Below are 26,701 nucleotides of genomic sequence, written 5' to 3'. Positions count from 1 at the left end.
CTGGATAGATCTTCTTATCTGAAGTCAAATTTTCATGTTTACATTTTGAACTCTCATAAATGCCTGCTGAGCAGAAAGCAAAGTACAATAAAGCAGTACTTAACTGAGCAGAAAGCAAAGTACAATAAAGTAGTACTTAACTTCAGGATGGTGTTGACCAAGCTTTGCCATATCCCCAGGCAAATCGCATTGAGTGTGCCTGAGAACTCCCATAGCACAGTGACCTATTAAAAACGATAATGAGAATTTAATCAATAACTGATTTTCAAGGGGCTTTCAGCAGATGTCACAAATCACCACTGATCTTTGCTCAAGCACATGACTGCTCTGAATAAACACATGCAAGAAAGTGAGTCCAAGTGTGCTAGTAAACAGTGTCTCCTGAACAGTAGCAGGAACACTAGTTTGTCTCCTGGTTGATAGCAAGTTGGCAGCTCTAATTTTGGAGATGTGCAAAGTGAAATCAGCAGACATTGGTCCCAAAAGGATGAGGGTCAAGTCTATAGCTAGCATTGCCTCCTTCACAGGAGCATCCATGATCTCAGTCAACTCCTGTTCCTTTCGCACAGGTCCTTTGAGTTGTAGCTACAAATACACATCTTGTGAAAGCGAAGCTTTCCTGCCTGAGGTACGCATGGGTTACATTTAGGGTCCATCAGTTCTGTTGATTTTCATAATTGATGAAGGTGTGGTTGCTTGTTTTCCCTGTGTGGTATTTTTTCTATGACCCACCACTCTCCCCATGGTGCTGTTGTAATCTGCGATCACCATAAACAAGTAGTGTTCAGTCTGTCTCCATTTTCATGATGGTGCAGTGGAAGGAGCACCAGGCTGGGGTCAAGGAGGTATGGGGAGCTGATGGAAGGAGCTTGGAGCTGTAATAGTATGTGAAAGCCCCAGTGGCTGCCACTGCTTGTGAAGATGGGATTGTGGATTTGCAAAGATGAGTGGAGCAACCAGAAAGGAGTGGAGAGATACTGCAGAGCCCACCCTGCAGTCTGCACCCTGGAGCCCTCAGCAGCGTGGGGGTTTCTGATCTCTGCCAGTACAAAAACAATGGACACCAAGTAAAAAAGTGTCAAAAAATTTGTCTTACAAATGCTCAAAATAAAAGGAACTTCAGATATAAGTGACCTTTTCTGCCCAAAACAAATATATACTTCCATAATGCTGAATTGATTTCTTCATTTCTTTATCTTGAATTAAAAAAATCAGGCAAGGTGTTATGTAAAGCACTTGTTGCATAAACTCCAGTGACTCACCATCTTGGTGAACATCACATTCCCAAATACTAGCCTCCAACACCAGGAAGCCTGGTAAACTGAATAAGATAATTTGCAGCAGTACCTTGCTACTCCATTTAAAATATCTCTTGCATAACTGACTCTTTTGATGGGATCTTTACTTTGGAAAAGAAACCAGATGTATACATATATTCTGTTTAGAGGTTGTAACATGTTGCTACTGGCTTTACCTGAGAGGTTTGGCCAAATGGGGGATGTGCTCCATCACACTGATGATGCAACAAGGTATTCTTGAGAGGTGATCTTACATATCAAAGTAAGAGGTGTCAGAAAAGAAGGGGTGAAGACCCATGTTTGCATTCCCAGCCTAGCACTATGCCCAAAAGTATGTGTCTCCCGCGTTTCTTCGAGCCACTGTGTTTGCAGCTGTAGATCTGCTTCTCTTTCATTTCTCCAGACCTTTCTTTTTTTTCTCATACAGCAGAGCCAGGAGAACTCATAAGCACCTTTGCCCTGTGCTGCACACATCCAAGGCATACGGATGGAGGTCCCCATTTCAATTATCTAAGGCCACAGGACAGCATGGCCCTCATGGGACTGCCCTGTCCTCATTGCAAACCCATATGGAAAAGGGTCAGCTCTCAGGTTGCTGGGGGAAAACTGGGGATGCATGAGCAAGGCTGATTGCTATTTTCCAAACCTTTGTATTTCAGCTAATACTTTTGGCTTTGAAAGGTCCCTGGGAATGGCACTGGTATGGCCTCAAGGGCTGGGGAAGGAACCTCTCACCTGCTCTCCTGTAAGAGTACAACCGCTTTTTACCACTACCTTGAATGAGCACTGCCCAGCCCATAACACTACAAATTATCTGACACGTTGGGCCAAATCTTGCTCAATTCAAACACTCGGCATAACTCCTCATGTGGGTGGGAGTCCCCGCTCAGCACCGAGGTCACTACTGAAGATATTTAAACACTTTTCACTCCCTTCCCTCCTCCTCCTTCTCTTCCTGCCCACCTCTCTATTCTCCAAGCCAAACAATTTCCCATTCCCATGCTATATGAAGATCATATGCAGAAAACCCAATACATTATCCTCAGGATCAAGTAGTATTAGCAGAGCGTATTAACACGTTGCTGCTACTTCTGTATCAGGGGCACGTTTTTTCTCAGCAGGCACTAAATGTTCTCAGCAATTCCCTGTGCAGGGACGGTGGGTAGCATACCAAAGCCATGCATTTAGAGGCTGCAGAACAGTTTAACTACAGCTATATTAAGGAATTTGCCTCAGGAATGTAAACAGACCCAGAAGGTTTTGTGAGCCAAGGCAATTAATTTTAACAGAGTTCTTTTGCATGCACACACATGCGTACGCACACATACCTGCTCACACCCTTCTGCCTATACGCCTACATAAATATACAACAAAAGCAATATTTCTAAGGCACTAATAATAGTAAATGCTCTTGACACAGAGATGAAAACTTCATACTTATTTGGGGTGGAGTGGGAGGTCATTCACTGGTCAAATAAGGAAGCATCCATTCATGACACAATATTAAAGGATGACCAGGGCTTAGCTGCAGCGCATGGAAAGTGTACATAAAATACATCTCTGAGGAAGTTAATATGGTTAAATAAATGTGCCAGAACAAAGAACAGCTTGACCTCAGGAAAGAAAAATCAAACCTAATCTTGTCAGGCATTTATTGGAGCCTTGGGTCATCTTAATCTTCCAGTGCAAATTGTTTACTCCCTGTATTTTTGTGCAGCTCTCAGACACCAAAATGAAATGTTTTTGCATGTGCTGGTCAGTCAGTTCTAGCCTTAAGCTCTGCCATACTCTCCTTTTAGGCTTGGATTGCTTCAAGGATACACTCAAAATTTTATGTGACCCTTTGGCAAAAAAAGGATCAAGGCATATAAACCAGGACTGCAGTAACTGTAGAAGTTCAATAATCCTTGAGCACCACACAGTTAAACAGTGTACCGATCACCTTCTGCACACGTGCTCAGCTGCCCTGCCCAAGCAATCAGGCACCTATTCTCCCATGTTCACTCAGTCTTGAAACTATGTCGGGCACCAGCTCAGTCCCCTGAGGGTCCTGCTCCATTTTGTGTGCCAGACTAGGCCTTCATCATCCTGGAAAATTCAGGCCCCTCTCAAAATCAAAGTACGACCAATCCCTTTAAAAAGTGATTATTGATGCTCTTCTTGTTCACCTTTTACATAACACTCAATGGTTAAAGCATTTGACCCAGAAATAGGGGCTCACAAGCCCCAACTGAGGCTTGACCTTGGATGGTTCAAACCAGCAAATGCCAAGACAACATGGGATAGTACATCGAGACAGAGTCTTAGTGTCAGAGTGCTGGGAACACATCATCTAACTTGTGTGGTCACGGCACTCTGACAGAAGGGATAATTCAGTGTTCTGGTCAACATGTAGAGACCACCTCCACCAAGAAGGCTATCCCCAGTTGTATTTGGTGGGAGACTTCCTGCATTATATGTGCTCTGAGAGTGCCTCAAGGACTGGGTATTGCAAGCAAGTCTCTGCTGAGCTCCTGGATCCTGATGGGTTTAGGAATGATGTAAGCACTGACTGACTCAGCCTGGACACCTCTGGATATGCACCTTGGTCACAGGAGAAGACCCAGGAGTAACGTAGCCAGAAGGGGAAGGCTGGAGGAGGACATAAGCCTCAGCCGTAACACCTGATCCAAAGCAGACGTGCCACCCCAGCGGATGCTTTCTGGGGTGCCTTCAGTCACCAAGAAATCGTGCCTGAAAAGTCTAGTAAGTTTAAGGAATCCAAAAGTAGAAAGCCTTTTTGGTTGATTTTGGAGCCTTATCTGTTTCTAGCCCACATGACCTTTATGGGATAGGGTGGGACTGGATAGGCTTGGATTGGATAGGATCAACAGCAAATTCTCAGTTTATTTTTATGTAAACTGGACTGACACCTAAGCAACAACCACAGGGAGGAATGGTACTCATTTATGACATTCTGTTCTGGTAATAAACTTTCCAGACTCAAAGTCTAGCTTAAATCAAATTTTCTTCAGTCTAAGTGTCTGGGGTATGAGGGTTTTTCAAGTATATTTAGATCAAGGAATTCATATTTCAGGGTATTTGCTCTGATGTTTCTCTGTTGAAATTAGGAGTCAAAATAATTACTTACAGCTCATTGCATGCAGATCCAAGATTTCAGTTCATGTCTATCTTAAATTTTAATTTGGCCATTTGGATACTTACCATGCTTTAATTTTACTTTTTTTTTTGCTAGTGGACTAGAGAACCGTGTGTTTAATATACTTCAAATGAAACAAATTAGCTCTTAAAACAAAATGTACCTAGACTAAATCTATTGTCAAAAAAATTGATTTTTGATAACAATTGTTTGGAGACTGCTCCTAACACATTACACATCACAAATTACCACACTGCCATTCTTTCTTGCTCAAATTTGTTCATCTTGTTAAAAGTATTAAGAAAGTTGTTGTTTATTTACAATCTGAGATAAGGTAGAGGAATGTCTTACTCTGATTTTGTTCAGGTAAAGGCTTACTATTTTTTCTCTTTTTTAAACTTTATTGACTTTATAAGCAGTGTTAGGTGTATTTTTTTATAGGAGTGGCACCTAACAAAACCCTCATCTCAAGTATTCTTGCAAATACCATAGACAGAGAGTGGGAGGGGAAGGGAATTCTGTGCTCCCTGCAAAAAGGAGGGATGGAAAAATACTTCTGGAGAACTCTCAGCAGCCTAATTCTAGAGACAGGTGTGACAGGACAAGTGGCAATGGGTGCAAGCTGGAACACAGGAGGTTCCACATAAATATGAGGAAAAACTTCTTACGGTGAGGGTGACCGAACACTGGAACAGGCTGCCCAGAGAGGTTGTGGAGTCTCCTTCTCTGGAGACATTCAAAACCTGCCTGGACGCGTTCCTGTGTGATATGGTCTAGGTAATCCTGCTCCAGCAGGGGGATTGGACTAGATGATCTTTTAAGGTCCCTTCCAATCCCTAACATTCTGTGATTCTGTGATTCTGTGTGAGATTTCCCTAACGGACCCCTCCCAGGAGGCACCGCACCAAATCCTTAGCAGCCCTTCAGACCTAGGTCCCATATGACACCTGGCCCTGCAGCAGCCACAAGCTCAGGTGAGTGCGTGAGGTTGGTACTTGGAGGCACATGTAGGCGTGAGCTGATGCTGCAACTCCCGCACCTCCACGGCAACTAGATGGAGACTTTTATCCCATGGTCAATACACAGCAGCTCATCTACTTTTTCCTGAGTGGTAGGCAGTATTACACTTAGAAGAGCAACTTAAATAGGCTGGGTTTTTTTGAGAGTAAAGTTAAGTTTCCATGCAGAGACAAAAAATCTACGCACCTCCCTGCTGCACAAAGGCAAAACAGTCCAACTTCTGGCATCCTCATTCAGGCAGTTTCTGTTTTTTCTTGGCAGGAGCAATACAGGTATTACAATACAATACAAAACAAGTATTAGTATAATCACTGGGGCTTTTCTTTATTTTTCAAATTTTATGAAAGAGATACTTGGTTTCTTCATGAGATACTTGGAGCCTGTGGCTAATTGGATCCTGATTTTTAATTTGCACTGAGGTGATGCCTCACAGTCCCGGCCACAGCCCAGGATCTGGCTCTCCCAGTTGTGACAAAAGTGCTGAAGGATGGCACCTTTTGGCTGGCACAGTGTGGTTCTTCACCGTGGGACATGCAGAGCAGGACCTGGTGGGCTCCACTCTGTTTTCACCATGTGGGATGCTCAGACTTTTTAAGCCAGATTAGGCAAAAACTTTTCACACACCTTTTATAAGCTAGCTGCTCACTATAATATCTGCTCTCATAAAAGGGGTTCAGATTATCTCCCCCTGTAGTTCATAGAAGGACTCTCAAGGATGGGATGACCTAATTTTGCCTACCTGAACGTGTGATATCTAGTGCAAACTAATCTTGTACTCTCCCTCTGTAATCAGTGGAGAAAGTAAACACATGGGAGGACAATTCAACCCCTCTTAGACACTCCTTTAAGGATGGGATGGATTATCTTGCATAGGTGCCTCTGCATTGCCTGCAAATGACTCTTAGCAAAGATGAATTCCACTTTTAAATCACTCAGGATGAGGTCCAAAAAGGAGACAACGCCCAGCTACTCTCGCTTCTCCCAACTCTGCCCTGCAGCTCAGCTTGTCTCAGCAGTATATGGGAAAAACATCTGACCCTGTGTCAGTTGTCAACATTACAACTCCCCCACTACCTCTGCCCTGGGAAGGGCTAAGCCCTTTGCCTTTATGTGAAATTTTGCTGAGTGTATATTTATAGCTGTTATTCATTAAACAGATTCACCTGACCAGAGGGCTGCCACAAACAGTTCATTCTTGGTACTGTTTTGTAAAGGGAGGGTTTATTGTTAGCAAATCTGTTTATTTCACCTACAGTAAAAGCCTGCCTTCAGGATTGTGCAACCACTATCTAGGGTGGCTACTGATATCTTTTAAAGCTTAGATGCCCTTTCAATTTACTGATTATAAACACAAGGGGAAGCCACAGTCCAAGTGCCAAGAGAAACTCAAAATTATTTTTCTGCATCTGAAGACACCTAGACACCTGATGTTTTCCATGGTGTATCTGCTGTCCCTTTTAAACTTCTGCTCAGAAGGGGCTCACTGTCATTTCAAACCCAAACCCCATCAAGACCCACAACATGGGCAACTCTTAGCTTTTCTCAGCTGTGGGGTTTGGGCCACGCAGGAGACAATCATACATCGGCAGGTTGCATTGGGACTTGCCCAACCAGGGTCCCTGGCCTCTCCATGGTAGATCCTACTACTTTGCCCCATGACATTTTTGGAACATTACAGATTCCTAGGGTTTGGCTCTGCCCCTTTCCTGACGTCAGTTCCACTTCTTGCTACTCTGTTTTGCTCTTCCCTCCCCCTCATTTCTTTGCTCTGTTTGCTTTCCTTAAAAAAAACATGAATCATCACTTTAGAATCATAGAACCACAGAATTGCTTGGGTTGGGAAAGATCTTTAAGATCATCAAGTCCATCTGTTAACCTAACACTACCAAGTCCACCACTAAACCATGCCCCTAAGCACCAAATTTACATGTCTTTTAAGTACCTGCAGAGATGGTGACTCCACCACTTCCCTGGGCAGCCTGTTCCAATGCTTGATAACCCTTTCTGTGAAGAAATTTTTCCTAATATCTAATCTAAACCTCCCCTGGCACTACTTGAGGGTGTTTCCTCTCATCCTATCACTATTACTTGGGAGAAGAGACTGACACCCTCCTTGCTACAACCTCCTTTCAGGTAGTTATAGACAGTGACAAGGTCTCCCCTCAGCCTCCTTTTCTCCAGGCTAAACAACCCCAGTTCCCTCAGCCACTTTGAAGTGTCTCCCTCTCTCCTTTGGCTTGCTTAGACTCAGTGCCAGCACAAGAAGCTGGCGAAACACAGCTGAAATCAATTACATCCAAACTGCCATTGCTTTTTAACCAGAAGCCCACTGATTAGCATGATCTAGTCTTGTGTCCCTGTTTTCTTCAGAATAGTTCACCCCTGCCTAGAGAGTATTTTAATTAGTAGTCTACAGGATATTCCCTTGTACAACTGATCCAATTATGTTTAATCAGTAACATTGTACACAAAATAATTAATTAACATTAAAACAGAGAGAGCTTGACATTGTGATTCACTGGTTTGGTAGTCTTTGGTCCGCTATTTGGCTATTTTATAGCATCCTCGCAGTTAAACTGAGGAAGTGTGGTATGGATGATCGGGTAGTGAGGTGGATTGTGAACTGGCTGAAGGAAAGAAGCCAGAGAGTGGTGGTCAATGGGACAGAGTCCAGTTGGAGGCCTGTGTCTAGCGGAGTCCCTCAAGGGTCGGTGCTGGGACCAGTTCTATTCAATATATTCATTAATGACTTGGATGAGGGAATAGAGTGCACTGTCAGCAAGTTCGCTGATGACACCAAACTGGGAGGAGTGGCTGACACACCAGAAGGCTGCGCAGCCATTCAGAGGGACCTAGAGAGGCTGGAGAGTTGGGCGGGGAGAAATTTAATGAAATATAACAAGGGCAAGTGTAGAGTCCTGCATCTGGGCAAGAACAACCCCATGTATGAGTACAAGTTGGGGACAGACCTGTTGGAGGCCAGCATAGGGGAAAGGGACCTGGGGGTCCTAGTGGACAGCAGGATGACCATGAGCCAGCAGTGTGCCCTTGTGGCCAAGAAGGCCAATGGCATCCTGGGGTGTATTAGAAGGGGTGTGGTTAGCAGGTCAAGAGAGGTTCTCCTCCCCCTCTACTCTGCCCTGGTGAGGCCGCATCTGGAATATTGTGTCCAGTTCTGGGCCCCTCAGTTCAAAAAGGACAGGGAACTGCTAGAGAGAGTCCAACGCAGAGCCACGAAGATGATAAAGGGAGTGGAACATCTCCCTTATGAGGAGAGGCTGAGGGAGCTGGGTCTCTTTAGCTTAGAGAAGAGGAGACTGAGGGGTGACCTCATTAATGTTTATAAATATGTAAAGGGCAAGTGTCATGAGGATGGAGCCAGGCTCTTCTCAGTGACATCCCTTGACAGGACAAGGGGCAATGGGTGCAAGCTGGAACACAGGAGGTTCCACTTAAATATGAGGAAAAACTTCTTTATGGTGAGGGTGACTGAACACTGGAACAGGCTGCCCAGAGAGGTTGTGGAGTCTCCTTCTCTGGAGACATTCAAAACCCACCTGGACGCGTTCCTGTGTGATATGGTCTAGGTAATCCTGCTCTGGCAGGGGGATTGGACTAGATGATCTTTCGAGGTCCCTTCCAATCCCTAACGTTCTGTGATTCTGTGATTCTGTGATTCTGTGATATAGTCCACAGAACAAATCCTTTTGGGAAGCTGGTTCAGTGTGTCAGAACTCTCAGGTTCTGTTCCAGTGTTACCAGGATTTAGTTTAACACCCAAGATCTCCATTTACCAGTATCCCAAGTCTGTTGTGAAGGTCTTCAGTGGTCACTGAAGCCAAATGAACTCGTCTGAGGTAGAAGGTGACATCGTGCAATGTGGTGAAGCTGCCGAACAGCTGAGGTTTGCCAGAGTGACAATGTCATCAGAGCACCAATATGAAACTCAGGGACATCACAGGCTGTGCAAGCACCTATCCTCCCCAAGAAGCAATGCTTTGCATTGCCAGTGAGCAGCAAACACACCCAAATATGGGCCAGTGACACAATCATCACCACATCTCAGCTCGGGTAAGAGCCACTTCTTTGGCTGCTATCTGCAAGTGCTGCTCCTGTGTTTAAAATGAACCTGTCACTTAAGAGGAGGAAAAGCAACGGACCTTGGTTTTTCATGTCTGTTTGAGAAGCCTCCGCATCCTATGCAAGACACAGTTTTTGCACAGAAAGTGAACTACTCTCCATCAATGTATGAATCAATGCACAGAAAAGAATGAGGTAAAGCTGAAGTTTTTCAAAAGCATCTCCAAACCACTTTTTTATCCTGTTAGAGGAACCACGTATCGGAGGACAGTTTTGTACTTTGAAATAGGAAAAAAGTGTCTAAGGCACTCGAAGTTCACTTTCTCCCTGAAATCAGATATGTTACAACTCTTCTTCGCCATGAACACTCAGCATGTAGCAGGAAGGTAGAACAGAATAATGGGCTTTTGACACCTTCCAAAGAAAAATATCAAGTGCAATAGGCTTTTTCCTTCTTTTGTCAAAAAGAAAATTTAAATCACATTTTGCCAGTAAAAATAACTGCAAACCTGTAGGGAGGACTACAATAAAAATAAGCATCTCAGATTCCTTGTGGCCTGGCTAAAACAATATTCTTTCCTTAATCAGAGGGCTGGAGCACCTCTCCTCTGAAGACAGGCTGAGAGAGTTGGGGTTGTTCAGCCTAGAGAAGAGAAGGCTCTGGGGAGACCTTCTAGCAGCCTTCCAGTACCTGAAGGGGGCCTACAGGAAAGGTGGAGAGGGGCTTTTTACATGGGTGTGTAGTGATAGGATGAGGAGTAATAGTTTTAAACTGAAAGAGGGTAGATTTAGATTAGATATTAGGAAGAAATTCTTTCCTGTGAGGGTGGTGAGACACTGGACCAGGTTTCCCAGAGAAGCTGTGGCTGCCCTCTCCCTGGCAGTGTTCAAGGCCAGGCTGGATGGGGCTTTGAGCAACCTGGTCTAGTGGAAAGGTGTCCCTGCCCATGGCAGGGGGGTTGGAACTAGATGATCTTTAAGGTCCCTTCCAACCCAAACCATTCTATGATTCTATGAAAAGTTTTTGCCAGCATGAGCTGTGTCATCACTGGCTAAATGAACCAAGTCTATGCATGTCAGCTAGTCCTCCTGCTTTTCTCTTGGAATTACCCAGTATCTGGAAAGCATGAGCCTTGAAGTTGCAGCTGTGCATCTTTGCAGTCACAGATGATGTGCCTTTTTAGCTTGAAAGTGGTTATTATTTCGTGCCTGACTAACTGTGCTGTAAGCAAATATTATGGATTTGTTTTTAGTCCCCTGGTACAGTGATTGAAACAATATTGATCAGGCACTACATCTCCCACTGACACTAGTATTTTTCCCCATGGTGTATGAAACCTGAGGTCAATATTTGTATTCTTTTTATTATTATTAGTTCTGCATAGACATGTATTTCATACTAATTTATGCCCCCTTTCTGACACTCTGAAGGTTGTAGGAAGGTGGGTCCAAGGACTGTACAGATTCAACCTGCCAGCAGCAGCCAGCCCTGTCTGCGCAGCTTTGGTTTACAGATGGACAGGATCTACCGTCTTCATTGCATCCATCACGTAAATCCAACCTGTTTGCTTCACTATCCTGAACAGCACTGGTAATAAGGAGCAGTTTCTGTGTCACATTGCTCTCTATGCTTTTCTTCGCTCAAATGAGTTTTGTTAGCTCAGACCTTGCTATCCTGCTTTCAGCAGCACTGTCATAATCATCTGTGAAAGAGCTTAAGTGGACCGCCAGTTTCAATCTTCAGAGATATCCTCAGGCTGATCATAAATGCACTATTGCAGGGCAGATACAACATAATCCTGACAAGCAGATCTGGCCCCAAAATTTATCTGTATTTTCTATCATATTTGTTTTAATAATGTAACAAAAATTACACTTTAGGATTCCAGAATTGAAAATGAAGCATTTTGCTGTTTAAGATGACAAAACCACTGAAAATTTTTAATCAAAGAAAGACATGTGGAGAGGGAGGGAAAAAAGGAAGGTTTTATGGAACATTTTCATTGGAAAAAATGCAGTTAGCTTTACTAATAATAATACCTCCACAGACATGTGATCCTGTTTCATGAACCAGCACCGAGGAGAGAATGGAATAAGAGAGCAGGAGCACAACCAGACCTCCCCTCCCTCAGGGGGAAGATTTCCATGTGACAGCAGGTTTGCATGCTGTCTTCCCATCGCTTGGACCACTGGCTGTCTTCTCCTAAGCACATGGATAGCCAAAGCCTTGCCACTCAATGAAAATTCAGCAAGCAGAGCTTGGTAGAGAATTAGAGAAGCTGAATTGTCCCATTTACTCACAACCTATTCAGCAGCCTCCTGCCAGCCCTCGCTGAGCTAGCCATCGGTGCCATCAGGAGGAGAACTGTTTGCAGTGGTCATGGGTCTTCTTCCACTCCCATCTTTGAGCAGAGCATTTCCAGACACTTTTCAGCACTGGTGGATGTTGTCTGGGGTGCTCTGCTTCGCATCCCTCTCTGGTGCCCTCTCCATCTTTCTTCTGAGCTGTCAGCCCTCACACCCTTCCCCTTTTTCTGGGGTTGTTCCCCATAATCAGCAGTTTTTCTCAGCCTCAGTTACCATGCAGAAGGGTTTAATGGAAGGCGCCAAAGGACCCACTGCAACATGTGGAACACAGAGCCATGTGGCAAGGCACGTGTGTGAAGAGTTGGCTCATGCAACGGGCTTGGTTGGAAGGGGTAGGTCTCACCTGCAGCACACTGCCCTGGTGTTCACCCAGCTCGAAGAGATGACACCCTGCATGTGACCGGCTACCTGATTAGTCAGGTATGACTCCCTGAGGTGGCTGACGACCTGATTACAGGATCCATTAGCTTGGCACATAGGATAATGGAAGGCAAACAGGGTGTGGTGCTGCAATGCACTGTGGAGTACGGGACATTTTAAGGGAGAAGCCCATAATCTTGGCCCAGGATACGAGATTTGTCATTTTTGATGGAGGATGGGAAAGACTTGAGGACCACCAACACGCAAGTGCTGGTACAGTGTAGAGCATCTGCTGACAAAACTCCACATGCATAGTCCTATTTTTACAATGCGTATTTTGCACGGACACAGACATTATACTAAGAAACCACGGCTGCCTTTTTAAACTGACAGTTACTGGTCTGTGGCTCTGGAGAGCCTTTGGTAGGATCTGTGCATTTAAAAATGAAGCAGCCTCAGACATTTTTCTCCCCTTGTGGAGCAATTGTTGTGAAATTGTGGTGAAAATGTGCATTAGTAGGGAGGCCTGCAGGCGTGTTGCCTGTAAACGGAAGTATTTTTTCCAGACTTAGCAGGATCTGTTTTTCTGCTGTATGCGTGCATTTCTATAGGCATATTAAATGTGATCACAATATATGTTCAAGATAAGAAACCAAGCCTCTGGTGTCCAAATGATTAGCTTTGACTGGTTAATAAGTACCTACACAACAAACAGCAAAGTCTGATGGAAAGGACTGTTCCATATGAAAAAAATCGAAGCAAATGATAAGTACAGGATGAGAACGATAAGGTGCCGAAATGAACTGTCACACTTTCTGCTTCAGCTTCCCAAGTACAATTAGGCAGCTTGTGTGCTGGGTGGTCAGAGCTGGGTGAGTAGGCATTTCACAGAATCACAGAATCACAGAATCACAGAATCAATCAGGTTGGAAGAGACCTCTGGGATCATCGAGTCCAACCGTTGCCCTGACACCACCCTGTCAACTAGACCATGGCACTAAGTGCCATGTCCAGTCTTTTCTTAAACACATCCAGAGATGGTGACTCCACCACCTCCCTCGGCAGCCCATTCCAATGTCTAATAACCCTTTCTGAAAAGAAATTCTTCCTCATGTCCAGCCTGAACCTCCCCTGGCGAAGCTTGAGGCTGTGTCCTCTTGTCCTAGCGCTAGTTGCCTGGGAGAAGAGGCCAACTCCCACTTCACTACAACCTCCCTTCAGGTAGTTGTAGACTGCAATAAGGTCACCTTTGAGCCTCCTCTTCTCCAGGCTAAACAACCCCAGCTCCCTCAGCCGTTCCTCGTAGGTCAGACCCTCCAGACCCTTCACCAGCTTGGTCGCCCTCCTCTGGACTCGCTCCAACACCTCAACATCTTTCTTGAAGTGCGGGGCCCAGAACTGAACACAGTACTCAAGATGCGGCCTCACCAGTGCTGAGTAGAGAGGGACGATCACTTCCTTAGACCGGCTGGCTACACTGTTCTTAATAGAGGCCAGGATGCCATTGGCCTTCTTGGCCACCTGGGCACACTGCTGGCTCATATTTAGCCGGCTGTCGATCAGCACCCCCAGGTCTCTTTCCGCCGGGCTGCTTTCTAACCACTCTTCCCCCAGCCTGTAGAGCTGCATGGGGTTGTTGTGGCCAAAGTGTAAACCCGGCACTTGTTCTTGTTGAACCTCATGCCGTTGGTCTTGGCCCATCTATCTAACCTGTCCAAATCCCTCTGTAGGGCCTTCCTACCCTCCAGCAGATCGACACTCCCACCCAGCTTGGTGTCATCTGCAAATTTGCTGAGGGTGCACTCAATCCCTATGTCTAGATCATCTATAAAGATATTGAACAGCACCGGCCCCAGAACTGAGCCCTGGGGAACACCGCTAGTGACCGGCCGCCAGTTGGACTTTGCCCCATTCACCACCACTCTCTGGGCTCGGCCATCCAGACAGTTTTTAACCCATTTAAGAGTCCACCCATCCAAGCCCTGGGCAGCCAGTTTGTCTAGGAGGATGCTGTGGGAGACAGTGTCGAATGCCTTACTGAAGTCTAGATAGACTACATCCACAGCCCTGCCCTCATCTACCACTGTTTCCATGCAGCCATTTCCATCAAGCTGCATGGAAACAGTGATGGGTTGAGCTGGGACCACTTATGTTTTTTCACGCTGACCTGGCATTTTGGCTCTAAAACTTTCTTTACAATTACTGAGAATGCTGCTAAATTTCAGGGCATTGGGCTGCAATTTCCCATGTTGTTTCCCTGCCTTAAATGAGTCTGAACCTTGAGGTTTGAATCTTAAGACTTTTTGTTTGTTTTTTTTTCTTGCAGTTTTATATTCACTTTGAGTTTCTTGTAGAAGTCTTCAGCCAAAATTATTCTCAAAGACCTCAAAAAGGGAAGGAAAAAGAACAGAAAGAGAAGAGGGAGGGATAGGTCCCTCTCACACAGAAAGGGAAGGGACCATTAAAAAAAAAATAAGAAAGGTGACCACAGTGGAGTGGAAGACTTGCCACAAGAGGAGGCTGAGAAGAAAAATGGAGTATGGTGAGACAGAGGAGCTCTTCCATCCCCCAGCTCTGCCAGAGTGACAGGGAAAATGAGGCTTATAAGAACAAAAATGACCTGTCCTATTTGTTTTAAACAAATCAATATCCAGTTGCAACTTTCCCTTACAGCAAAGATTGTATTAACATTAGGAAATAAAGCTAACCTACTTGATTTGGAAGGCAAAAGAATGTGCATCAACGGCCTACAGCGAGAAGGAGAGTGTGGGAATAATAAAACCTCTGTTGTCTGCTCCAGCATGGATGTGTAAGATGATCTTGAGAAAGCCATCTGCAAAAAAAAACCACATAAGCAAAAAATTTCAGTATCGCACAGGAAGGCTGTGAGGCCTTATGGTTGCCAGTTTTCAGTTACAACCACGTTAAACTCTCTAGGATAGCTTAAACAATCTTTTTCTCACATTTGTCCAATATTTTTTTTTGTTGAGAGTGCTTTGAAAGCTGCCTGACCTTATGGCCCTTACACCGCAGCAGCTGTAGGATGCTGATTCGTATCAGAGGATTGCTTTTGCAAAGGCTGTGGTCTCCTGGTATCTCTGGAGAAGATCTAAAAAGCTGAGGTGGACACACTGAAACCCTCACATGGTGCCTTTATTACAGAGCACCCAGTCCTGACCCAAAAAACCTTGCCAGCATGTGCAAACCGCTGCTTATTCTGCAGGAATGAAACCTGCTGCAGCATGGAGGTCTGCAACAAGTCTGGAGACTTTTTTGTCGGACCTGTGTGGCTTCTGACAGTGACCATGGGCCTGAGGCACTTCACAAGCCCCCTTTTCCCTGGCTATAAGGGGATCTAGCAAGCAGCCTTAGTACCCAGACCAGAAGGATGCACAGATGCAGGTCGACTTATTTGAGCCTTCTACAGGTGTCCTTCAGCCATCCCGGCTGCCCAGCAAACCCTGTGCCCTCAGCCACCCCTCTAGCTTGGCCAGGTCACAGGTGCTTCATCTTGGGACATGCAAGGTGCCTCATCTTGGGTGATGCTAGACTGCACGTGTGGACACCCTGGGGCAGCCTCGGGATGACATCTGCACCCAGATCTGGTGTTAAGACACCAGTAGTGTAAAGGAACTTCTCAGACACCCTCTGCACAGGAATGGCTTTGCCTCTCCTTCCTCAGAAGACTGCTTAGTTAAAGCCTTTCTGGGATGGCTGCCTATCCCTTCCTTCCCCTGTCAGGGCAGGGCCCGACCCTTCCTTCGAAAGGCATCCCTGGTGATGAGATTTCCAGCTGAAAGTGGGTTTTGGTCCCTTTGTTGGGAACAGAAACGAAACATGTTTGATTGATTGCACCTCATGAATTCTTTCAGCATAAGCATCTTCAGTTACATGTTTCTGTAGATGGACATATGTGTCTGTCAGCACAGTAAGGGAGGAAAGAATTTCCACAGACGTGAAAGTGTGGTGCTCCCTTTTATCCTGATCTCATTGTTAAACAAATGAGCTGCCTTTGGAAGTACTGCGACACTTCTTTGTGCCTCCAAAAGGGTTTATTTTCACCCCTGCCTCAGTTTACACTTTAAGTAGTAACCTTCTGTTTATGGGCTCTGTTAATTAAGGGGAATAATCTTAATTTCAGTTAATAAAATTGCTTTGTGTGTATGTGGGTGTGTGAAAACAATGCAGTATCTTAGTTCAAACCTCATGGGGTTTCAGCAATTATGCCTTTAACAGAAAATCTCAAAAGTCAACAGCCTTATAATGTCTAACTCCTGGGAACCAGAGTAAGGGGAAATTAAACATCCATCTTTGAGTTTAATGATGTTAAAATATGTGTGTAGATAACTGCCATTATGTGCATAACTCCCTCCTGCTGAAATACAGATCCCAAAAGGCTCACCTCGCCCAGACAAGGTAAAGCCAGATCCCACAGCCCTTGTTTGCTTGTATCAGCCTGCACGGGAATATTGCACGTGGGGAGGAGAGTGGGCTGTGCCGGGGCCGTGCCCGGGCAGACATTTCCAGGTGCAAAGCAGCACGTCCCAGGGGAGGAAAGCCTCACCCACTTCTGAACATACCTTTCTTCTTCTTGGCTGTTCCCTCATCATCCCGACCTTCTTCAGCTCCCAGTCCCTTTTTTATTTTTTCTTGATCAAGGATATGCAAATGATGCTCTGAGTCACGGCTGCTGCAATAGGAGTTTCATCTCTTCAGTAACAACAGTGCTGCGTGAGTGTGTGCATTTCTGCTTTACGTGATTCTCTGCACGTCCCTTGGCAGACAGCAAGTGTGCCTCCCAAACCACTGCTCACATGTCTGATCACTTCCACTCCAAACTCTTGAGGCTGAGTTAGGGACAATATAATAACCAGTTTCTTGCAGGCAACTGGGCAATGGTCCAGACAAAAAGCTCAGTGAATCTGCTGGCTGACATCTAACTTATGTGAAGTTCAAGTCCACAAATAATCTTCTACAGTCTCTCAGCAGAGGTAAGATTCAGAGAGATACAATCTTCTCGGGCTGTCCTGCACTTGGCTTTACAGGAGATCCTGCCCTAAAATTTTGAGGGAGCAGTATTGGCAGGGTTGATTAGTTGCTAGGAAAGGGGATCTGCCCACTCTCGGAGGTAGAGGGCTTGTATTTGCAAACCAGACCACCATCATTTGAAATTCACGATTTGTTGGCAGCAGATAACATTGCATTCAGGTTGGCAGAGACTTCAGATTCTTCCAGTCCTGAATTGCTGTTTGTAGATGTTCGCACAGAGCCCAATATAATGGGATCTGGTCCTGATTAAGACCAGTTGTAGCACACATGGTAAATAGTATGGGGAAATGGCAGCAAACAGACCTCTTCAGGAGAGCCACTAAAGCGAAACAGAAGCATGCAGACAACATGGACATTGGGAAAAAGACTGGTCCTGCAGCCCTGTCCTTACCCAGCTGGAGGATCACCAAACAGACAGGGAAGAGGAATAAAATGAACTGAAAGAGCATCTTTCCTTCCTTCCCCATTCCCCATTTTCTGGTTTCACAGAGTCCAGCAAACAGCATAAGCAGACATTTGTCCAAATTTGGCACATTGCCTTCAGAAGGAGTTGATTTGAGCAGGTAATGCAGGGGTGAGCCCAGTGATGCACTTTCACATTTCAAATCTCTCCAATGTTTTAAATTTCCCATTCACTGCCAGCCAGCAGTATACCTGAAGGAGGGCAGGTGGGTCAGGTATGACAGGGTATGTGCTGTGACATGATCTGTGACTTTTAGAGACACCCACGACTGAGTGTTTCTAAGGAGAGCGTGTGGGGCAGGACAGACTCTTCAGGTAGTTCAGCAATTTTTCTTTACAGTGCATGTGATGAAGCTTCCTTATATTATCCACTATGTCAAGTATTACTCTGTTGCACATTATAGTGTGCTCTAGACTGCACCTCTCAGCTAGCTTTGAAAAAGAAACTCATTGATCCCATGTGATGAGAGTCCTTAGAGCAGTTTCTTTTCATATAAACAACATTTTTGGCCATTTTATAATCTTTCTATTCAAAAGTAGTTTAGTATTAAAGGTGTTTCTCTTTGGTTTTCTGCTTGCTTATCTATTTCCTTGCTTTCCTCATTTAAAAAGTCTTGCTCGCTTAGGAGGAGATCTTGTGACTTTTGCCTGAAGAAGGAGAAACAGTCATCCCATAATTTGGCTCTGTTGGTAGTGGGGGGATGGAGGAGGAAAGATTGGGAGAGTAGAATGTTTTTTATTTTCCTTAGGCCACATACTACAATGGTTTGCAATACACATTTGCAGGCAGAACTGGCCAGTTTGCTGACATATGAGTCATTGGATGCAGACTCCATCCACAGCTGTTAACCAGTGCTTTACCCTGGCAGAGACAAGAAGAGACAGGAATTGGAAAGTCCTGTTGGGATAAACCTGAGGAACAAGCAAAAATATAATAAAACTCAGTGGGAGTTGTCTATAATTCACCAAGTAGCCCAACACACAACACAAGGACTTAGGCTGGAGCAACAGTAGGTTTGAAGGGCTACTTGCTCCAACTTCTTAAGCGGGGGCAAATAGACTCACGTGTTACTAGTGGGCTTGCTGTTGGTACCCAGACAGCGACAGTGCAGGCTGGCAGGGTAGGGCTGGCGGAGAAATCAGTTAATTCACTAGTCATCTAGTAGAAAAAGGGGATGAAATAAGTCCAAACATTCAGAAAAGATACTTGAAAAATAGTTGTAAAATCCTGTTGCTGCTTCTCTGCACTGGGTGGGGGGTGGCTATTTGCAGAAGTCATTTTGTTTAAGGAATTGCTGGAGGTCACAGTCAAGGAGATTTCTTTTATAAGACTTTTTGTAAAGCACTCCTTAATGAATGAAGTTGGGATGACTTTTGAGATGGGGCAGAGAGTGCAACTGAACTCGGGCCGGATTACAAACAGTTTTTGCTGGAAGAAAAACCAATATTAGTCCGTGGCTGCACATACAGATGTGGGTCTGTGTATGCATCTCACTCGAGCACCGCACCTCGGGCAGCCCTGGTTTGCTGTTCTGGCACAGATATCTGTTGTCGAACAGATGTCGTCTTGTAAGCTCCCCTAAGCAGCTCCATTTTCCAATCAGAATTGTAACTGGAATTAGGTACAGAAGATAATTGCAGCATTTATAAAAGGGGAGTCTAAAAAACTGGCCTTGAAGCTCAGCGAATTGAGGTCAACCATCAAGCCTCTGTCCTCCCCTCCTGCTTGTTTCAAAAAAGCCAGATGACTTTATTAGAGCCAGCCGCTGAATAGATACCGTTGGCATGACAAGCCAGGAAAGACAGCCAGGATACTCTTTTGTCACTAACTTTTTTTTTGACCAGAGAACAAGCCAATGCTTGCTGTATCGTGAAACAGGTAATGGTCTCTTGTGTAATTATAACAAATTATTATAATATTATAATAATTATTATAATTATAAATCATATATAAAAATATATTAAATATATAAAATATAATTATAAAAATATTATAATAATTTATAGATTTTGTACCTTAAGCCAGCTCCTTTGTCATGTTTTTCACTGTCTGCTCTGTGGCGGTCTTGTTGAGATCATAAGCATTTTGGGCAGGGTCTGTCTGTCATATGCAGCACTGGTCACCTTACTCATGCCTAACGAGTGAGATTCTGCTTTTGGTAATTATATTGTGTCGCTGAAGTTAGCTACTAGTAACAGGAGAAAAAGTTGTAGTATCTGTATCAGTATATAATGACTGTAAGGAATCACAATATTATTTTCCCTGCCCTTGCTTTCAAGATCTGTGCAAACACGTAAATACATCTGGACTGGATTGTCTATGTAGCTGTCTAATGAGACACTGGCAATTAGTTTAGGCCTCAGCTTGTTAGACGTGATGGCCGTGCTAGTCAGCAGGTGTAAATCAATATAAAATAGCTGTTGAAAGTCTGGCCCACAGATTAAAGAGAGTTGTATCTGAAGCCAAGAAATAATCTTTGGATATAGCACTGCCTGAATTTAAAAAATGTTGTTTGGATTAAATCTTCAGTTTGCAATGCTAATACAATTATAACTTCAGAAAAAGAAAGCTTCAGCCCTGTTAAATAAACATCTCTGTGGCGGAGAGAACAGAACTTTTAAATAAACCAAAATAAATCTGTGAGCCAAACAAGAATCTCTTACAGGCAACCCAGAGTACTCTTCTTCAAACAATTTTAAAGTTTCTTCATATTTCCCCTTTTCTTCCTCATTCTAATCATGAGAGGGAGATGATTGATACCATTATCAGAGCATGGCAGATGAGACATTACACTGTAGACATGCTTATGGTTTGTCTAAGGTCCACTGTTTTTGTAAGAGCTTCTATGCCTTTTGGTATATAGACTTGATTGCAAAATGCCTGTAGATGCAAAAGCGTGTACATAAAATCCAATGTTAAAATCTAAACGGGGCACTGCAAACCTTTGGATAATGGGCCATGAAACCAAAATGTGCAAGCGGAGACTTTGCTTCAGTCTCAGCTCTTCAAAGAACCTGCAGTGGCAGAAATCATGTCCACCTAAAGTTCACTGCAATAACTGGATCCACGCCAATGCAGAATGCCAGCAATGCATCATGTTCAAGAAATAGATTTTGTTGTTGCACACCATACAGTGCAAACCATACATGGGTGTATTTATGTGTATTTATTTACATGCATATATAATATACACACATGCATACATAGAATAGAGAGAGATATATAATTGTAAGGAACAAATACGTATACTTTGGAAAACGATGCCTTCATCATCTTGGTCAGATTTCAGTTTCTCTTAACTGTAATTTCAATGTAAATCCTTTTGACACTTTTGACCTCAGAAACAATCAGATCAATGAGGTTAAAACAGCTGATTTTTGTTGCCCACTTTACACAAGCTGGTAAAAGACAATGCTGGTAAAAGGGTAAGAGGTATTCCAAAATACTGGAAAGGCAGCGAGATGGTGGATGAGTTGTGAAAGCCCAACACTCCCAGCAGAAGCAGGTGGGCTGGCAGGTGAGCAGAAGTCTGTTGAGACAGGTCTCTGCAGCTTTTTGTGTCTCTGTGGAGCGTTTGGGCTGATGGTATACAGCTCTGTGTATCCCACTGGGAGACAGATGTAAGGGACGAACATCCTTAAAATCCTTGTGAAATCATCCAAGATCTACAGGTGACATGAGGGATCTTTTCCTTCTGAGATCAGAAGGAGCTGGGGCTGGGATTTCACCCATGCCTGTTGCTGTTGCTATGGGCAGCAAGTGGTTAAAGCGGTCAAACAGAGTCAAAAACATGGAGTAACAGTAATCACAGAAACTGGTGATAAAAGGCAGCTGTGTTTGTGATGTACAGCAATCTTGGAAACAACAGGTATTTCAGTTTTATGGTGATTCCAGCAGTTTCAGAGCTGCAGCTAGCAAGGTTTCACCTTGGTCAGCACAGTGGTTGTCTTCAGTTTCAATAGAGGAGCCAAAGCAAGAACCAGCCCTGCTATGTCCCTGCCCCGAAGCCAGCACTGGGGCAGGCTGACTGCCCTTGGCAGGCTGGTTTCCTTCCTCTGTGGTGTCCTGGGAAGCAAAATGACTTTGGGGAAGGGAGAAGGGAGGTCAGTCTTCCTGCATCAAACAGAAGAGAAAACTTCCCTCCCCATGCACATGGTCACCCAAGCTATCTTCTAGAGATGTTGGCCAACTCCCGTTTCCTGGATGTGACCCTGTGCAATGTGCTCTAGGGGAACCTGCTTTGGTAGGGGGTTGGACTAGATGATCTCCAGAGGTCCCTTCCAACCCCAACCATTCTGTGATTCTGTGATTGGTGAGGTTGTTGAGGTGGCCGTCATTGAAACCCCACTCTGCGCTTCATTGCATTTCCCTCCCCAGAAGGATGCTTTAGTGCAGTGTGGTGTTGCGGGAAACCCCTTGGGGTGCATATGGCTCCACAAGCCTGCTCTGTGAGATGAGGGGGGCTCAGCAGCAGGCAAGAAGCAAGAAATCAAAGAGGAATCAATCCTGGGCTGGCGATCCACGGTCAGAGAGAAAGCCCTGGCCTCAGCTGACAGCCTTGAAATATGTCAAAACTTTCTTTTGCTGGCCCAAAGAGGCCTGGGAACTGTAGCCTCATGGCTGGGGGATTTGTTGCCCTCCACAAGAAGTCACCCTGGACACAATAAAAGCAGCCTCCTCGCCAGAGCAGCCAAGGCGATTGAGAAGGGCGAAGGAAGCTCTTAAACATTTACTTTCTGGATTTTGACTGCCAGATCTCTCGGGAGAGTCTGGACTCCTCACAAAAAATGCTTGACGGGAAGAAACTCCCTAGGAAGGGATTGTTCTGTTTTGTTTTGAACTTGAAGGTCTCCAGTTGACTTGGGACACTGCCACCAGCCACCTAAAGAAAGCCTGAAGCCGTCCTACTCAGGGTGGGGTAAAGTCCTACTGTGGGTGTACAAAAGGCCTTCAGAAGCATGACTTTCTCTGGGACATAAGCTTCTTGCCACACTATATTTTGTGGTTAAACATAAACTGTGTGATTTGCTGCTTTTAATGACAAAATTCTATTGAGGTTTCTCTTTCCCCTCCCACCCCTCTGTGGCTTTTACTCCAGGTTAACATGAGGTTTTCCCTGTAAATCACTCTCTATGAGTCCTATTTGCCTGCTATCTCTTTTTTTTTTTTTGTCCAATGACTCTTTTCAAAAAAAAAAAAAACACATAATACAAAAAGGAAACGGAAAACTGGTTTCCCTGCTCAGGGATAGGAGATCTCCTTACTGGCTTGAGCATCTCACTCTCTCTCACACTCCCTGTTGTCCCCTGAATCTGGCATTTTAAGCAGTACATCCTCAAGGGGAGGGGAGAGATTGTTTTTCTCCCATTCTTCATTTCCTCTGGTCCCAGCTTTAATGTCCCCTCCCACGAGTATGCCCTCCCCACTGGGGATGCTGGCGTCCTCTCAGGCTGGAGGAGCAGTGATGCCCACCAGTCCCTCTGCAAGCACCCTGACACTGGGACGTTGGGCAAAATGTGGGCTCGTACACGTCCAGCTTGGTGCTGAGGGCTCATGGCTGTGGCTGTCGCAGCAGGGAGTTCAGCAGGGTTGGTGTAGGAGCAATGTGCTTTGATGGCTTTGGTGCTTGCTGCCTGTTGCAGACACCCTCAGTGCCACGGTCCGCAGTGGCAGCTCTGCAGGGACAGCTACTGCATGTAAGGTTTGAAGGTAATTTCATGGAAATTCTGGGCTCCTAAGTGTTGAAGTTATTTAGTGGCTGTTTTGTGGATATCTCCTTGGGTGTAACACCCAATTTGTGTCTAAATTCTCTTTTCTTTTACGTCCCCAAGTGCTATTTTGGAAAATTGTTGCTAGACTGTTCTTGCCTCAGTTTCCTTAGGTATATAATGGAGGTTACAATACTTTCTGGTCTCACAAGTTTATTGTGATGATGCATATGTTTAAGGCACTCACCTTAAAATGAGGTGAAATGAATCTTCCACATGTTTCTGATAAATAACCAGAACCCTGGTTATTTTGGTGGTCTACTAAAAGACACTTCTGATTGAAACCCTACAGCCTCAGCAGCATCTGTAGGAGTCTGCAGATGCATTTTGTATGAAGTGCAGTAAAACAGAACAGCTACAGCGCTGAGACTGCTAAAATTCTGGTCTAAGTACCAGTTTCTTTAAAGATATCTTCATTAAAGGTCAAATCTGTGACAACGTGAGAGACTGCAGTATGCTATGATGAAAACTTCCCCTCTCTATTGAAGGAATACAGTTGATTTGATTTATTAACCCAGAGATACAAAATAAACAGAGATTCTGTTGTCTATTTGCAACTCCTACAACTCCCAAGGCCACAGCATGAATTGCCCTTAAATTTGACTAGCATTACAGAATGCAAACACAGAAATTGGCAGAAAAGTACAGGCAGAGCTTGCCCTTTTTTTTGCTTAGTGAGGTGGCAATGGGAAACTGTAAGATGCACCACAGCAATTTGGCTTCAGCATAGAGCTGGAAGCTTGACCTCTCCGGGTCACGGTGTACGAACTGTGCCCATGTCCTATTTAATTGATGTTCTGCTTACCACTCTGTTAAGCACCAGATCTGGAAAGTCTCCAGCTGGTGTGGAGGAAGGAACGGAATCTATTTGCCCCTATTCTTTTCCCCACTGCTGTGCAGAAGAAGGCAGGATTTGGCACTCTGTTGGGATTTTAATCATTACTCTTCAAAATGGGTACAGAACATTTATGATTTTCTTTCTGCCTGTCACATGCTAAGTGACATTAGGACTGAACTGTGAATGGAACGAGGTAGTGGTGAACTGCTCTGCTTGCAGCCCTGGAGTCAGAAACTAACTTGTTTCCCATTCAGCAATGCTAACCCATTGCAAACATGCTGGTGAAAATTTTTTTAAATAATATGTTAATGAAAGGATTTGGTTTACTCCATGTTAAGCACATCCTCCTTTTTCATGATAAATGTCTTTGCCCCACCCCCCCGCAGTGTGCCCAATAGAAATCAGCTTTATATTCTTTAACTACAGAAAAAAATTGGACTAGTGAGCGGAAATAGTTCTGGTTATCAGTGTTCCAGTTTTAGATAACAAACACTGTGCTTGCAACCAGAACATGTAAAGAAATGTGTTGACCAGTGATAATTCACATACAGAATCAGGCTGCTCGTGGACAGCTTGTGAATGGAAGGAAAAGCTAAGTTTGTTTAATATACTAGTGTGCAGATGGTATTTCTATTTACAGATAGACAAGCTGAAACTCATAAAGACTGATTTGCCGGCCAACAAAAGACAGAAAAAGGCAATGGCAGGTCTGGGGAAAGACTGGATCCGCTGTCTCCAAATCATCAGCTCTACCAAGCAACAGTGCCTCCCTTTAATTAATAATTCATTGCTAAGTGTTTGGACACAGCTGAGCAACAAGCACATTACACTAAAAGACGTCTCGTTGGCATCTTTTCGGATGTGCAGGATGTGAGTTCATATTCCTCCATTTTGGCAGTGAGAGCGCCTGTCCACGGTGAAGAGCAGCTGTGCCTGGTCTTCATGAGTGATTAAAGGTGAACAATTGATTTATTATTTTTGCTACAGATCTTGTTGGCAACCATGCAAGATGTGAATTGCCAGTTGTTTTTGTCTCAGTAAGTGTAGCGTTTTCAGCACGATAAATATCTTTATTCACATGCTTATCTCTCTGAGGACCTCTTCTTCTGCCTTAGCTTTGTTATGCCAAACCATCACCTCTCTTTTCAACCTTGTCTTTCACAGGGGAAAGTTTCAGACTCTTTTCATTCATAAAAGGGGAGGGGAAAAAAAGCCTTTGATTGTTTTCAATCTACATAGATCTTCACATCACTGAAAAAAACCCCACTGTACTGTGTCATTAAGCATTTCCTTTCTGCTGGTAAAGACTCTACCTCCTGCCTCTTGGTATTTGACTGTAGTGATGTATGTTTGGACCTTCCCAGGCCAGCTCCTCTGAGTTATGGTCTCAGCTGTGCATGTCCATCTGAGTCTGGCTGTTTCTCTGGGTGTGCCAGGTGCCTTCAACGGGGATACTCTGCAGCCATCCAGTGTGTAAATGCAGAAGCACTTCCCCAGCAGCAGCTAGAGCCCATCTTCACCGGGGTCTTTAAACTCATCCAAGCAAGGAAAGAAAGGCTTAACATGGCTTCAGGCAGCCTGGATGCTGCTAATTTTGCTGAGGTACAGGCTCTGCTGACAGCCCTGTGCACAGTGTGATGACCAGATGCTCGTGAGGCCTCCATGTGGGTTGAGGTGCCTTGTGCTCACAGTCACCTCTGAAGCAGCTCTTTAAGAAGGGCACTAATAGTCCATGTCTTACAAGCTACTGCCTTCATGTCTAGTTTATTTGTGTCTATCTGTCTTACACACAAACACCGAACAAACTGCATCTGCCTACGAGACCTTATTACTTGTCCCTTTGCTTACATAGCAGTCTTTCTGCTTCAGTAAGACTAAATATTTTGAACATTCATTTGGTCTAAATATTATTTGTGTGCCACATCTCCATCCATTCTGAAATAGCTGTCCATGAGTTCACTTCCTCTCAGCCCTTCCAAAGTCCAAATATCAACCCCTCCTCTGCCAGCACAGAAAACACGTCCCTGTGTTGCCCACTGGTGTCAGTTACCCAGATTCCTGCATGTGTAAATTATCTCCAGCAATGTGCTCCCAGGTACACAGAGAAATGATATGCATCCTCAGATAATGCCAATGGACAAAGTCCAAAGTTTTCCTTCTTTTTCACCATCCTCCTCTCCCTGTGCTCAAAGCTCTTGCTTCATTTAAGTTCATTGACCTTGCCAAAGTCTTTCTCGCATTTCCACCCTCGCTCAACTCATGCTTACCTTATTTTTCTCCCTTTCCCATCCTTTGCCTCCTAACACCAGAGTCCCACTG

This window comes from Nyctibius grandis, chromosome 3 (genome assembly GCF_013368605.1).
Source record: "Nyctibius grandis isolate bNycGra1 chromosome 3, bNycGra1.pri, whole genome shotgun sequence".
NCBI lineage: Eukaryota > Metazoa > Chordata > Aves > Nyctibiiformes > Nyctibiidae > Nyctibius > Nyctibius grandis.
The sequence above is the reverse complement of the archived record's forward strand: the minus strand, read 5'-3'. Positions refer to the sequence as shown.